The sequence below is a fragment of the Galeopterus variegatus genome, unplaced genomic scaffold (assembly GCF_000696425.1).
Source record: "Galeopterus variegatus unplaced genomic scaffold, G_variegatus-3.0.2 Scaffold2816, whole genome shotgun sequence".
In the NCBI taxonomy this organism is placed as follows: domain Eukaryota; kingdom Metazoa; phylum Chordata; class Mammalia; order Dermoptera; family Cynocephalidae; genus Galeopterus; species Galeopterus variegatus.
The window spans coordinates 92831-109372 of record NW_007728927.1 but is presented as its reverse complement, the minus strand read 5'-3'; positions in this window follow the sequence as shown (position 1 = coordinate 109372).

Here is a 16542-nt window from a genome sequence, read left to right as displayed (position 1 = left end):
AGGCACCTGGTCTCCCTTCATCTGCCTTGAATGCCAGGTTGGGAGAGTGTCCCTTGCTCCAGGTCTATCCTTCTGATTCATATTGATGTGATGCAAATAAGAATCTTGTCCCATCCCTACAGGGTGAAATAGGAGCAGTCCTCTGAAGCAGAATTGCCCACCAGTCTTCTCCTGCCCCCACACTCACTTCTTAGAGGATTTACATCACCCCAACCAGTCAAGGGTAGTTCTTCTACCATGCATTCTCCTTCCCACCCCAATCTCAGTGGACTGAGAAGGGGACCAATGTTGCCTGCCCAGAATCTAATCAGATTTCTTCTCTTGCAAAATGAAGAGGGGGTTGGGGATTGGGAGCAGAGTGGTATTAGTGCCCAGGTGCAAGGGTGAAGGCTTAAGCTCTCTTGCTGCAGAGGCCCTTAGCATGGTCCTGGCTCCAGAATCTACTTTGTCACCTTCTCCTTGCATCCCATTTAATCCAAATCTTTAGAATAAATTTCCTTTTATTTAAGTTTGCATGAGTGGTTTCCATGCAGCCAAATGATTCCTCTCTGGTACATCCCCTCATTCTATTTTATTCCCCAAAGAAAAATCACAGAGACCATGTCTCTGCCTTGACTATGACTATTCCCTGAATCCTGAAATGTCAGATGCCTATTACTTACCAGGCAAACATTTCTAAGCCAAACCACAACAAGTTCAAGTATGAATGAGTGGGGCTTTATTTGAATGCCTCTCGCCTGTGTTCGGCCCACCAGTGTAGCTCACATTGCCCGTGTCTTGAAACCATGATGCCAGTGTTCTTCCCCTGACTGCCAGAGTGACCGTGCTGAAGAGGCTACCCTTCTCTGCCTTGGGCTTACCCATCAGTGGTGTTTGCATTGTCACAGTAATTGGGTTGGGCACTAATTGTTCTGTTTGATTTTCTTTTACCAGAAGGTGGTCTAGAATAGAGAGAAGTGGTACCACTCACAACAGAGGTAGCATGGGACATGGACAGTCCTCCAGCAAGGACATAGCTGGGCTCAGGCTTAGGGCCAGGCTTCGATGGAGGAGAGTTCCTAGAGGCAGGTGCAGAAAATGCTCAGGCACCTGGGGAAGAGGTCAGTTCATTTGGTTTTGTTTATTTGGTTTGATTGCTTTTGTTTATTTGTTTTCTCAAATTTTTAACAATGCCGTATGCCAGGTGTGCGCCAGGAATGCACCGGACTCAATCTTTAGAAAGGGGACAGTTACCTCTGTGGGTCTGATGCAAGTGACCTTCCAAATCCCCAGCCTGATGGCAAGGGAGAGCAGAAGCATTGCTCCTCACCCTTGTTCTAGGCTCTAGACTCGAGGTCTTTGAGGCCAAGCCCTGTCAACTCAACCAGTGACCACTGTCTGTTAACTGTTTGGAGACAGTCCTGATACAGACCACTGGGAAGCTGCCAGCCAGCCTTAAGAGGGACTTGGGGTGAAGCACTGTCTGTTGTCATGCTGCATGTCGGTAAAGACATGCTAAGGAGTGGCAACTGTGGGCCATGAGCCCATATTTCCCTCTGCATGCTCCTTCTGTATGCTGAGACCTGTTTGTACACTTCGTGACCCAAACCTGACAGTGAAGTCATTGTCAGGGATGTGCTAGCCAGGTAGATCATCCCCTATGGCCAGAAAGGTGTGAATTCATGGTTTATACACGGCAAGGCAGTGAGATCTGGCCATAAGGAAGAGGCCAAGCAAACTGCAAAGTGATCATTTCCAGATGTGTCCAGCTTTAGTAGAGAGCCAGCTGCCTGTCGCAGTCAGGCTAGCTGAGCCTTCAACAGGAATTGGCTCTTGTTCCCATGGTCTGTGTTCATTTATCTTCTTTAACTTCAAGCTGACCTATTGTTTTCTTCCTTGAAATCCCTAAGAGTTTATAACCAGATGATTATGAAATTTAAATAAGTATACACTTGGAATATGGGGAAGGAAATATTAAGACTCAGACCTCAAACAACGGCCAGAATATAGGCCGCCACAGATCAAAAGCAGGCTTCTCTTCACTTCACATGGTGGGATTATCTCTGATTGGGGCAAGCGGCTTGCCTGCTCTGCTTCTTGGGAGAGCCACCGCACTTGACCTTGCTTACATAGAAGTGCCTTTGGCCTCAAACCCATGACTCTTTGGAATGCTGGTAATTTAGAAAGGGTTATCTCTTCAACTCACTACCTGAAAGACTAATAAAACTTAATGGCATGATTAAAAAAAATACAACCAAAGCAAAAATACATCAAAGGACAAAAAAATCACAGGGTGTACAGTTAGTGCAGGGAGAGGTGGTTGTACAGGAAGGTTTCCAAACCCCAGCCCGTCCCTCTTAGCAGTTCTTTTCCCATGGTGCCATGCCATTCAAGGCTGACATCATGTTGCTATCTCCAAGTCCACATTAGGACATTTGGTCAGGCTTTGTCTATTGGGGACTTATTTTATGAAAGGTTTGGGATTAAAAGCTGAGTGAGGAGAGACGGGAATCTGAAGACCTGGTTCTTTGTAATTTGTAATTCCATTAGGAAATACACTGTAGGTCAAACAATTCAAAGGTAGTTCTCTGAAATCATAAACTTCAAAATACAATCAGCAGAAGGGTCACCAGGGAGGGGAGGGACTGAGACAGTGAAAACCCATCCATCTTGTCTGAGACATTTGGTAAACACATTTTGTGTCAATATCCATCCAACTAAGTCCTGGATCTAGCCACATGGATGTAAAGATCACAAGGGTCTTTGGTTTGCTTAGCTACTGAACTGCCCATGAGGGCTTGGTAAATGTTCTATGAACATACCTTGGGAACTCTCACCAGTGGATTGTCAAGCTCAGTGTTAATCACCAACTTCTTTTCTCTTTGAAGTCTTAGAATCTCTTCCTTACCTTGGTTGTGGTCAGATGGCATTTTGATACACCAATAAATTGTCATCACCTTTTCACCAATAATGTGTGTGACATTGGTATTCTTGTTGGGTATAAGGGTAATCATATATCTGGAAGTAAGTATATGGGAAAGAGTACATATGTGAAAGCTTGTGTGCATTCTCAGTATATGACAGGATAAATAACCCCAATAAAATGAGAACGTTTTGATTTTCAACACTAGTCCTCATGGGGCTGTTTATTTCTTCTTGTGTTCTTGGCTGGCAATTTAAGGTGACTGATAACCACATAGGCATGGGACTGCTGATTCTTGCCTCATGAGCCAAGCAGCCAGGCTCCCAGGAGGTTCAGTTTATTTAACCAAAGTGAATAACATGCTTTGCCTCATTTTTTAAAGTACCCTTTTATTAAAACAGCTAATCACATGCATTTTCTAAAACTTTATTGCTGACTTTTAAAGAAGGCTGAATTCTAGAGCAGTAATTAAGGAAACAATCAGACCTGTGAGCCATGTGGTGAACCTGCTTAACAAATCTTGGCATATTGGTAGGAATACCCTGGAAACTTGAAAGACGTAAATCTAGGTCAAGTAAAAAAATGTGCTATATCCTACAGTGGGTATTTGGAGTTTATTATCCAGAAGATGTAGATCAGACTGAAGATGAGAATAACAAAGTTTTAGATTGGATCCTGGGTTGAAGATTGATAGAAGAATGTTGAGGAAAATGAGGATTGAATGGATATAACTATAATGTTTTCCATTGAGAAAGGATAATCTCTGCACTCTCCTCCCAGATAGAATGTGCCTTGGGACCAAGTTGGGGAAAGAATGATGGGTGATCTAATCCAGCATAAGAGGCCCTTTGTATGGGGCTGACAGCAGCTCCCTTCTTAAGGTGATGTGTGATATGATGTATGACCTTGATAAGACCCTAAGGTAAATGGAGTGGCTTTTGCTCAGTTGACCACCAGCTCTGTAGGGACCTGCCACATTTGTGTAACTTAAACTACATTTAGAGAAGCCTAGAGGCTAGAAGAGGGAGCAGACAGTCCCAACAGCATCCTCCTTTAAACAGATCACTTCTAGAATGATCTCTTCCAGAGATGCAACTAGGGGTGCCACTGATGTTGCAACTTTGAGAAATAATGTCACAACATTTGTGTGTATTTTAATCATGCTCTAGAGTTCTCAGAGAGAATACATTTATTTATCTTACTGAGCTTCACATAAACCCATGTTTCATGTTATCCCCATATTGCAGATGAGAAAACTGAGGCTCAGAGGGGTGAACAGGCTGGCCAGGAGGTGGAAGTTCCAGAACTTAAACACAAACTCTCTGGCACAGGACTGCTGTCTTTTCTACTATACCATACTGCTTCTCTGAACTGCAACACGCCTGGAGGCTGGTGGCCAGGGCTGAGGATTCTGGAAGCCACATCCCAGAGGGAGCTTTTGAAGAAACTGGAGATGCTTGGCCTGAAAAAGAGATGCTTTTAGAGGGCCCCTGATAGCTGTTGTCAAATATCTGAAACTAGTAATATGGAGGAGGGAGGAGACTTTCATAGCTCCAGAGGAGAATTAGGACTAACTGATGTGAATTATGCATGAAGCCAGAGGATGAATGCAAAACCGTGTCTGAAAGAGTGATGTCTGCTGAAGTTGCAGAGCCTTGTCCAGGTAGGTCAGCAAAGCAATGGCCCGGGAGCGACAGTAAGGCCTGGGAAGGTGAAGGCCGGCCGGGTGTCTAAGCAGGCAGGAGAGAGGGTCAGCAGCACAGATGTCTGCAGCTGGATTTGCACCTGTTTGTGTGGGCAGGCTGAGTCAGTCTGTAGCCCACTCCTGCTCAGTTTTGATTCCCCTCCCTGCAGTTTCCACCTCATGGGGCCCTGTTCCGGAGGGGAGACCTAGCTGGTCGGTTTCAAAGGTTCATAGTTCAGAGCCACCTGAAGATCCCTTGCCCTCCCCCATTGGATTGGGCAAAGCCACTGTTTTCAGGCCTGACGCTCTTCCCATCTGTTGGCTGTTTCGGGTTCTCCTGTCCTAGGTCTGTGGCTGCCCCAGGCTTTCCTCGGCTCCCTCACAGATGCTGAAAGCTCTAAGGGCTTGTAGCTGTGGCTGGTTTACTCCAAACTGTATTTGGGGTTCATGGGGATATGTCACCAACTGGTTTTATGATAATGTTGTCTATGGCCAGGTGTTTTGGTGTTGCTACTCAGTAGCTCCGTTTGTTTTTAGGAAGATCCAGAACCTGTGGCCCCGCTACCATAGCCACCTTGCCAAAATCTCTGGCCTGCTACTGTTTGTTACTTCAAGCTCCTCTTTCTACCAGCTCTCTGGCCAGATTCTAGGAATCTGCTGATTTAATTGAATCCAATTGTCTCTTAGAAACTATCATCAACATATAAAACACAAAACTTCTGTGAAGGAGTTTGGAGTTGCAAAATAAGTTAAGCTGTGCTAGAACATAACTTAAAAAAATGGGAAGTGAAGAAGAATTAAAAACAGATATAAAGAGGTGTTTTTTGCAGTGAGTTGTGGTCCCAGGCCTGGTGAGATATGCCTGTCATCCCCATCTCACATTCTCCATCCCAGCAGAGAACAATTCTCACAGTTGGGCGTCCGCCTCAGTAATCTGTCGGTTTTGCCTGACTAAAGTCACATCCTTGATTGATGCCAAATCTTGCTCAATTAAAGGTTCATTTTTCTTTTGGCCTTTGGCAAATGCAACATTGATTATGGGTACTTAGCATCCACCCCCTCAGACTGTGGATGTGCTGGGAGCGTTTGCCTGCATACCAAGCACGGCAGCAGCGGTACCTTCCTGTTCTGGGCCCAAGGACACCTGCCTGTGTGACTGACTGCAGGGAGGGGATTTGCTTAGTCAGGCCCTTCCTAGGACAATTAAAAGAAAGAGGTGTCTTTTCCCATTCTCTGTCTCCCTCCCAGCCCCTGCCACGTCCAAGTCAAGAGAAATGGTGATTTTTTTTGTGTGATAACATTTGGGCTCTTTTTACTTGTCCATTCATTGATTCATTGGTTTATTCATTCGCTCATCAATTCAGTAAGTAGTTTTGACTACCGGCTTGTGGGGGGAATGAAAAAAGTACAGAGACTGTGGAGAGATGGGACCGATCCTCCTAAGCCACGTGTGAACAGTCTCTACTTTATCACAGGAGTTCCTAAGTGGGACGTGGAAACGAGCCAGCTGTGGAGGCCACGTCTTCCCAGATCTGAGGCTTTCTGACGAGAGAGAAGCCAGCAGCCCAGTGCTCTGAAGGACTTTCAGATCTCACCATCTTCCACTTTGGGATGTCCTTATGACATAAGTGTCCCCCAACCCCTCACACTTTCCCTGAGGCCTTGAGCTGAGCTTTCATTGATACCAAGACTTCACGGGAAGGACGGGTCGCTGACCTCCCTGCAGGTCTGACACCTCCATGCAGAGCCCCCTGGGGGATGGACCCACACCTCCTGGCTGCACTATGACTTTCGTTCTTGCCTCTGCTCCTGAGGGAACCTGAGGTCTCCACCATTACGTAATGCATTTGTTTCCTAGGGAGGGTTGCTGGAACAAATTACCATAAGCTTACTGACTTAAACTAACGCACATTTTCTGTCTTACAGTTCTGCAGGTCAGAAGTCTCACTGGTCTACAATCAACGTGTCAGCTGAGCTGTGGTCCTGCTGGAGGCTCTAGGAGAGAATCTGCTTTCTTGCCCGCCCCAGTTTCTAGAGGCTGCCTGTGTTCCTTGGCTCACAGCCCCCTCTTGCATCTTCAAAGCCAGCAGGGTAGCATCTCCTCTCCTCCCTGAGCTCTGTTTTTGTCGTCACATCTTCTGATTCTAATCCTCCTGCCTCCCTCTTGTAAGTACTGTTGTGAGAACAGTAGGCTCACCTGGATAATACAGGATAGTCTCCTTATCTCAAGGCCCTTAGTTTAGTCACACTGGCAAAGTCCCTTTTGCTGTGTAAGGTGACATCCACAGGTTCCGAGGATTAGGACGTGGACATCCCTGGGGCCCATTATCGTACTTGCCACACCCTGCCTTCGTTATCCTGACAAAGGCAGGGGAAGCGCTGAGCGCCTCGGCTCAGCTGTGGCACGCCTGGCGTTTGTAGAAATGACAGTAATGAGAGCTAACACTGAAGGAGTGCTTGCCCCCAAAATCCCCGCCCACCTCAGAGCTTCAGATACAGATTTTTCATTGAATTTCTCCCCACCATCTTAGATGGTTGAGGAGACTGAGGCATGAGAGGTTCAATAGCTTGCACAGTTTCATCAAACCAGAAAGCGTGCGAGGCACGCGGCCTGCCTCCCGACGGACACAGCCTCCTGGAAAAGGAGGTCGACTAGGAAACGAGGGGGCAGACAGACAGAGACTTGTTCCCAAATGCTGCCCGCAGCAGCACAACTTGAAGTATCTTATATGAAAAGCAGAAGATAAAACTTCTCAAAGGCCTTTGTGGTCAGTGTCAATTAAGCACCAGCACTCTAGGAGGCTGTTAATCATACATTTCTGTCCAAAAAAACAGTCCTGTTGAAGTAAGCATGACTTCTCTGCAAGTGACGGAATAACCGTCAGGCTCGTTGGAGGAAATTCTCCACCACCCCCTGTGTGGTTTGTTGATGACTCTGCTGAAAAAAATGCCACAAGCGCTTTTTCCAGCCACAGTCCCTAGATGGGTCTCTCATCTTGGTGCTTACATTCAGCAGTGATGTTCCTGTGGGTCTTCAGAAGCCTAATTTTCTGTTTGGAAGAGAACTAGCAAATCATAAGAACTTGTCAACCCTACAATGCTGACTGCTGTGTGAAAAACCAGCCTGGAAATCAGCGTTTAGGGGAATGAAAGGTCCCACTGCCACTTGCCCTAAAGAGCCCATGGAGAATCTAAGAAATGAAAATAAAATGCCCAGTTTGGATACAGGGCCAATCTCACCCATAGTTCAGTGTTGAATAGTGTCCTTAATCCTTGGTGCTTGGGACCCAGTTGATCAGCTTTGGATCAGCTCTGTGTTCACTGGACTGACATTCAGGGCTGTTTGCAGGCACAGTAAATATTTGTCCTGTCAGATGGCATTTGGCTGCTCACATGTCTTGTTTAAGAGATAAATGTCAGGGATCTCTCTCTCTCTCTGTCTCTCTCTCTTTCTCTCTTTGGTGTAAACTACAAGGAGATATACATGCATCAATATCGTTCCTACTTCCCTAGCAACCGTGAAGCTGCAGATAGAGACTAATATCATCAGAGTTCTCATATCCTGAAGGGGTTTGTGTCAAGTCAGAGTGAAGCCACCCCAGCCTCGGCAATGCATGTGCCATCGATAGCCCAGCCTCTTCCAGACCAGAAACAATTTCTGTTCTGACATGTCTCTGTTATTGAAAAGTTAAGGAAAGTAGAAAAGGGAATATAAAGATTAGATTTTTCAAAGATGAAATTACAAAGTTAATGGGACAAAGCCATCTGTTTGGAGAGGTAAGGAAATCCACAATGACTTTTGCAGATATCGGAAGTCCACAGGAAGGATCAACCATGAGGAGGAAAAAGAAAGAGAAAAAGAACACTCCTGCCTTATAGATATTATGTCATGATTCCAGGGATAAAAGATACTTATTGATTAAAGGGAGCCAGCACTGGGGCAACCTGCCATTGCTGCAAGCTGAACGAGCATAAGGGGACATGATGACTTCACACTTTCATAAGTAGCAAATGATTCACGAGGAAACTGAGGCAAGGTGTCTTTTGTGTGTGTGTACTTACAGAAAACCAGGGGTGATGATTCTGATCAGCCCTTGGGAGCCTCTCTCAGGCTGAGGAAGAGGGTGTGGTGAGAAGCAGCTAGAGATCTTCTTGATTTGGTAGGGAGGGGGTTAGATACTGACAGTAGTTGGGCTATCTCCATTGCCACTGGGGAGAGTCACTCCGAGGAACTGCCCTGGCGAATGAGGTCCCAGGAGGCTCGGAAGTATCAGTGGTGAATATTTTGCTTCCAGAATGAGTGCCCTCCCCAGTAAAGATTGGAAAGTGAGCTTTATTAAAAGCATCTTGTGTACCACTGAAAGCCAGGGACCAACAATTATCTGATGCTTTAAGGTTTGTAAACCACCTTCCCCGTGACATAAGACCTTGCAAGGACCTCCCAGCAACTGTATTGGGAAGCATAGGCATTATCCCTATTTGATAGATGGGAAAACTGAGGCCCAGGGAGTCATATGACTATTCAAAAACACACAGCAAAGTATGTGTCAGATCAGAGCAGGACACAGATTGTGTGCCTCCAAGTTCTGATGTCTTTCTTCGGTTTCATATTCCCATTCACTGCCCCATCTGACCCCTTGTCTAATCAGAACCTCCCACCATCTGTCCATGGGGCAGAAGAACAGGCAGAGCTTTGGTCCAGAAGCTTCATTAGGACTTCAGAGTGAATGTGGAAGTGAAGGTTCTGGACTTCCCTGATGCTCTCTGGTAAGGATCCTCACCTGTGCCGTTAGCATCACCCCGATCCCTGCCCTTCCAATTAACACCAGCCCTCCTCTCCCTTAGTCTTCACACACCTGGGCCAAAGTATATAAAGTGCACATAACCAGCAGTTAGTGATGACTGCTGTTCCCTCAACAGACGCTCGTGCAGCTCCTGCTGCACACCAGGCACTGGGAATCCAGCGAGCTGTGGCCTGGCCATGTCCGTGACTCGATGTGAATAAATATGTATGCCAAGTAATTAATAACTGCTTGATAATAATTTGATATTAATCAAATAAGAACAAAAGGAAATATACTTACAAATGGGGAGAATAACTGAAGGAAAAGAACACTATGTTAAAGAAGCATAGATCAAAAAGAGCTGAACCAGTGGGGAAAGAGAGAAGGTGTGCGGGGTATTCTCCACCTGCCCCTCCACATTCGCTCCCTCCTTCTTCAAGTTGCTCTGACCCCTATGGAGTAACCCTGGGCTCTATTGGCCTCTGGCTTTTGGGGGGGGGTTGGCCAATGGGAGACACCAGCAGGAGATCAGAGAGTGGAAGTGGGGGGAGATGGAGGTGCTATACTCTGGCTCTTCCCTGCTGGGCTGCAGCTTAGCAGTGATGGGTCCTCTACTGGAGGCCATAGCTGCTGTCGGAGACCCCTCTCCTACAGCCACGGCTTCCTCCCGTTGCCCTTTCAGACCTAGGGGTGGTGGCAGCTTCCAGCACAGCGTGCTTCTCCAGCCCTTGTTAGTTTCCCTTAACTGTGCCCTCACCCCGTGACTTGCCCCTTCATTAAACTCCCTTCCATCATCCTCTTGGAGACGGCTGTTTCTCGCTGGGACTCTGACCAATACTAAAGGCTTCCCTGAAGAAGTGACTTTTGATTGGAAATTAACCAAGAGAAGGAATTGGAGGACAGTGTACCAGATAGAGAAGAACATTGTTGGTTAGAATGAACAGGACACCGTTGAGAAACTAGAACGTGGCTGAGTGTAGAGAACAAGGGCGAGACTGGTACAAAACGAGCCTGGAGAGATAGGCCAGGGCCCAGGACCCAGTGTACAGCTGTGCAGGCCGTGAACTGCACAACTTCAAGGGGAGCCTCTACCCAGAGTACGATATAAACAGTGGCCCCTGGACTCATGCAACATGGTTGTCCTGCAGGAGCCAGATGCTGCTGGATCTTATGGGTTGTGTTAAGAAGTCAGACCTGAATTCTAAGAGCAATGGAAAGCCACTGAAGAGTTTTAAGAAGAATGTGTGTGTGTGTGTGGGGGGGGGTCTGTGTGTATGTGTGCGCACACACGCGCGTGCATGAGAGACAGAGGGAGTCAGATTTGCATTTAAAAAAAATCACTCAAGTGGGTACAAAACTATGTTATCTACCCCAAGTGAATCATTGTGCAGTATATACATATATTGAAACAACATACCGTACCCCACAACTATGTACGAGTAAATGTTAAAATATTTTGAGTAAAAAAATAACTAAAAAAATTAAAAACCACTCTGCTTTTATTCACTCAGGGCAAAAGGATCTGTGGGGAAGTATGGTTAAGAGGTCAGTGCTGTTGACCCGGTGAAAGAAGGTGATGGCTTGAAGAGTGATGTCAGGGGGCTGGAAGGAAATGGATAGACTTAAGGAATATTTAGAAAAGAGAATTGGTAGTACTTGTTGATGGATTAGGTATAGAGGGTAAGAAAGAAAGAGCTTTGTGAACGTCTCCAGATTAGTTCTAGATGGTGCAGCAGGTTAGGTGACAGTACCACGCCCAACCCTTGGCAGCAGCAGATCAAGACCAATTTGGGGACAAGGCTATGAAGTCAGGTGCCTTGAGACATCCAGGGGAGTCTTGAAAGTATGAAATGTTACATGAGATGAGGACTGGAAACTGTCCACTGGGTTCAGCAACTTGGAGATCGCTGATGGCCTTTGTTTAAGTTGCTTTGGTGCAGCAAAAGGACTGAGGGAGAGGTTGGCAAACGCAGCCATTGGGCTTGGACAACTCCTTTGAGAAGTTTGGCTGAAACAGGGAGGAGTTCGTTGGAGGAAAAGGGTGAGGTGAACAAGAGTATTTTTTGTTTTTGATGAGAGAGCACTTGGGAAAATTCAATGGAAATATAGAGATTGTATATACAAAAGAGAAAGGATCATAGAAAGTCAAGATTTCTGAGAGCGTGGGGATGATGGCATACAAAAATTGGTGAAAGAACTTGCCTTAGATTGCTTTAGATTGGACGTCTTTATTATAGTGGAGGGACAAAAAGAGAGGATGCACATGGACGTGGGTGGATTGTAGCTTTGAATGGGCGGTGCTGAAAGACTCTCCAGATGGTGGCTCCTATCATCTATGTGAAGTAGGAGGTGGCACCTGCTGAGAGGGGTGAGTGTGTGTGTGTGTGCACATGCACAAGTGTGTGTGCAAATGTGCGTGTGAGCTCACATGCTCATGCAGAGTTATGAGGAAAGTCCAGAAGATTTGAAATTATCTAGTATTAAACAGAAAGTTTAAAATCAAAAAGGCCAGAAGGAGCCAGTCCCAATCCAGTAAGTGGCAGCACAGAGTTTGAACCCAGTGTCTTGTCAATGCCAGACAGAGCCCCCAAATGCCCTGTGATCTCCTCCTTCCCACTTTCCAGTTATTGCTGAGCCCTGGAGAAGGAGTCAGCTCTGCACGGTCAGGAACTAAGGCAGATTTGAAGTCTGCTTGGCTCAGGGCCACTGGGATTTGGACCCATTAAGGCTTACCTCCTGTTTCCTTCTGCAATCTCCTTTTGTAACTTTCCAATTTGAATTCATTTAAATTGTCACTAGATTGTACAGCCTTGCTTCAAAAGACTTGTCCCGTTGTGAAATAAAAAGAGTTTTCTTAAAATGTAAGTGCTTTTGCAAATCGTGTCTTCCTACTGCCATTCTCTCCTTCCCAACCCAGTCCTTGCTGCTCCCACCTGTGGTTCTGGGGCTGTACAGTTGTCACAGAGGAGCAGGGCAAAAGTGAGCATGACAACTGCTTAGTGAGCACTTACTCTGTGCCATAGACTGTGTCAAGATTGTTATATTCATTGTCTCATTTTCCTTTTCAACACCCCTAGGGTTAGATGTTATTAATATTCTTATTTTAATGGCGAGATTAAGTAACTTGCTCAAGAATACACGGTTTCTGGTGGGGCCAGGGTTTTACTCCTGCTTGAAACCCAAGACTTGTGAGCACTGTGCATTCCAGCAAGTGTCTCCTTAGCCAAGAATGAGGGTAATAGGGCTCAGGGGTAGAAAGACAAAGAAGGGAAGGTTTGAATCACCTTATGAGATTCCCTCAGGAGGAAAGGCGTAAGACCCAGCTCCACATCTTGTGTAGGGGAAAGGCACAGACTCTAGTCTGAATCCTGGGTTCAAATATCGCCTCCGGCACTTAGAATTGCACAGTGGCAGGCCAGGTGTTCAACCTCATGTAGCCCATTCTTCACCTATCAGATGGTACTACTGCTACTAATAATTTCCAACAACTCTTCCTACCCAACTTACTTCTCATGTTATTCCTTATTTCTAGGATATATACAACTGTATGGCGCTTGAGAAATGCCACCTCAATGGTAGATATTATTTGCAATTCACTCATTCATGTACTCAACAAATATTTATTGAGTGACTACATGGTTATCTTTTTCTTTATTTTTTAAAAGATGACCGGTAAGGGGATCTTAACCCTTGGCTTGGTGTTGTCAGCACCACGCTCAGCCAGTGAGCCAACCGGCCATCCCTATATGGGATCCGAACCTGTGGCCTTGGTGTTATCAGCACCGCACTCTCCCGAGTGAGCCACGGGCCGGCCCCCTACATGGTTATCTTATCAATTTTGCCCCATAGCCACAGTGCCTAGGGCTTAGGAGTTTCTCAAGCGCCTACAAGAATGTTTGAAACCTAAAATTAAATTGCTAATTCCAAGATAGAAGATAAAATTTAATAAATGCTTAATTGAATGTCTACTAAACTAACATTTTATGTCAGTCAACTGTTGACAATTCAACTCTTTTATTATTATGTATAAATAATAAAGTAGATTTTAAACCACAACAACAAAGTGAAGAATTTAACTTGTTAATGGATAATTCTTTAAAAGATAAAACCATGACTGTCACATAAATATACAAAGGGAACATGTCAAATATTTTATTTAACTTATTAATTAATGAGAAAATCAGTAAGATGTTACAACTAGTTCAAAGGAGAATTCAAAGAGCACAGACATATGTAGGTCATGAAATGAATTCACAAATAAACACAAAACTGGCTTTTTCCATAATGGGGGCTGGGGTCAGAATCAATTGTTCCTCCACCGAACAGAACTCATTTTCATGTTCATGTTGAAGAATGATCTGCCTTGCTGTTATTTTAATTTTATAACTTAGAATTGTAAAATAGCTCAAAGACAATGAAAGGTTTAAAGCACACAGAATCAGGTAAGCCAAAGTGGTATACTCCAAACAACATAGTTTTCCAATGAACATATCCAGTAATCGTCTTGGTAATGTTGGGTATATTTTGAAGTGTTTCACAATTTTTTCTGACAGTCTCCTCCCCTCCATTTGTGATTATATAATCTCAAAGAAAGATAATTCTTGATTGCAAAATAAGGCTGATCTCAATAAGGTTTGGTCTGATTGTTCACACTGATGCAGCAGGATGTTAATTAATAATATAGTCTTCCTTAAATTTGCAAATCTTTGCACATCTTGAGCCTATGTATTCAGCAACTACTAATGCCCAACATTACCTTCTGTCTGGGAGTTTTCATAAACAATCTCAGGTGGATTTAAAAGGCTCTATTATTTACTATCTTGAGACTAGAAAACTATTCCCAAGAAACTCTCTCCATGAAATTTCACCTGCAGTACCTATGAATTTTGGTGAATTCCTCTTTTCTTAAGTTCCCTAGTATCCTAAAGTTCCTGATCTGATAGGAAATGACCTTCCTAATAACCTGAAAGGCTGGGACCCTGTCATCCAGCATCCAGGCCAGCCTTCCCGGGAGGGCTTTACAGGCATTAGTTCCATAAGAATGGCCAACCTTTGTTTCTTAAAGCAAAGTGGTGGTCGTACCTGTTAAATGAACACCATTCTCAAATATGACACTTTAGGGAAGGCCTTGATTGCACAGTCAATTTGTCTAATTATATCCTGGTGAAAAGGAGGACCAGTTCTAACCAAAATCATGCAAAGAACTATGTTGCCATGAAAGTTAGGAGACTCGTTAAGGGTTTCTGAATGCTGGAGACTCAGTGAGAATCAGATATTTAAAATCTTTCATTTCAGTTTACAAAAGCGGAGATTACTAAATCATCGTAGGTTATAAAAGTATAAGAAAAAAGAGATATGGCTTTCTTATAGATCTGGAAAATAGGACATTAAAACAAAATCAATAATATTCCAGATAACCACACAATAAAATTTCTCTCATCTGTTAACTCGGTGCCATAATTAATTCTTGTTCCTCCAGATCTTGGGTTAGCAGTCTCATGAAGCCATCTGTTTCTCAACTAAAAACAGTTCCGGAAATCTGGGCTCAGCCCACTGGTACTATCTGAGAGTTGTCTAAGGAATGTCACTTCAGAAGACTATACTCAAGAGTCCATTCTTTGAAATGTCAGTAATTTCAAGTACCTGGTATAGTCCTTTTCCATGAGGCTCTCAGACTGTGCTTTTTTATTTAAGACGTAAACTCTGGCCTGCACCTGATAGCATTGCCTCAGGGACATATTAGAGCAAAACAAAAACTATCTGTAGGTAACAAAGATGTATGTCTGTGGTTAATTTATTACTGATAATTTTGAAATATAAAAGGCCTGATGACATGTAAAATAAGTATAATAAATTCATTCAAAACATTTGGACAAAAACATCTCTAAAAGTATGGATTAAAAATTTCCAAAGAATTCAGTGAATAATATGTTTGGTTTCCAAAAATGTATGAAAAAATATATATATATATTTTTGGACCAGTAAAGGGATTGCAACCCTTGGCATGGTGTGGTCTGCACCATGCTCAGCCAGTGAGCGCACTGGCCATTCCTGTATAGGATCCGAACCCACAGCCTCGGTGCTACCAGCGCCGCTCTCTCCCGAGTGAGCCACAGGGCCGGCCCTGAATGTAATTTTTCTAAAAAAAAAAAATCTTGGGGTATAACACAATATCTTGAGATATAATATACACAATATACCAAGAATATACCAAGAATATCAAGTAAAGAGAGTCAATAGGTCTGGATCCTACTTTATTTGTTTAAAAAACTCCATGGGTAAGTCTGATATATATCTTTGATTGAGAACAAATGACCTAGAATCCTCTAGATTCAAATTTAAAAAGTAAGGTTTTGGCTAAGTAAGCATTTCAAATGATAACTGAATTTATGACTGAAACACCATACTGCTGTTCCCTTGTATTGTAAGGCAAAGCACGCCAAGACACTATTAAGTATGGGAAAACTTGAAAAAACTATTTCTTAAGAATTTTGGTCAGTGTTTCCCCTGAAGTGAAAACATATTATAGAAAGTAGGAACACTAACAAATTGCCAGGGACTTCCCACAAAGCATATAACTTCTAAAGTATTTATTTTACTTACACAAATTTAACCAGGGCCGACTGCATGTCTCTTCTGACAGCTCTTCCCATGAAACTCCTATGCTTCTCACATATCAAACAAACCCAATTATTTCTACTACTTCTCTTCCTGTAAAGAGAAAGCAAAAACAACTTTGTGATTTTTCCCCTCAGGGAAATCTCAGATATGGTTTCAAGTGTTAAAAATATCCTGAAAGTTCTATTTTTATTTTTTCTTTATTTGAAATCCTATTTCAGGAAGGCAAAATTTTAAAAGGTTGTCAGAGGAGTTTGGATACTTGCTTAATGATAGGCTCACGGATGCCTGAGAAACAGTATTAAATTACCTATTTAATCAAAGTTACAATAAAGCATTTAAAAATACACATCACCAATAAAGCAATTGGAAGGAACCTTACTGCTTTCATAAATGAGGAAACTTTGTTCCTTTTTTGTTTTCCCTTAAATAATCAAGAACATAATAACACCAACATAAAACACAGAAAATTATTCTGGTAAGACACTGAATCTTTTCTCTCAGGACAGAAAGAATGCTTTAGTTCTGTAAAGTAAGTATTTTATATAGTAAAT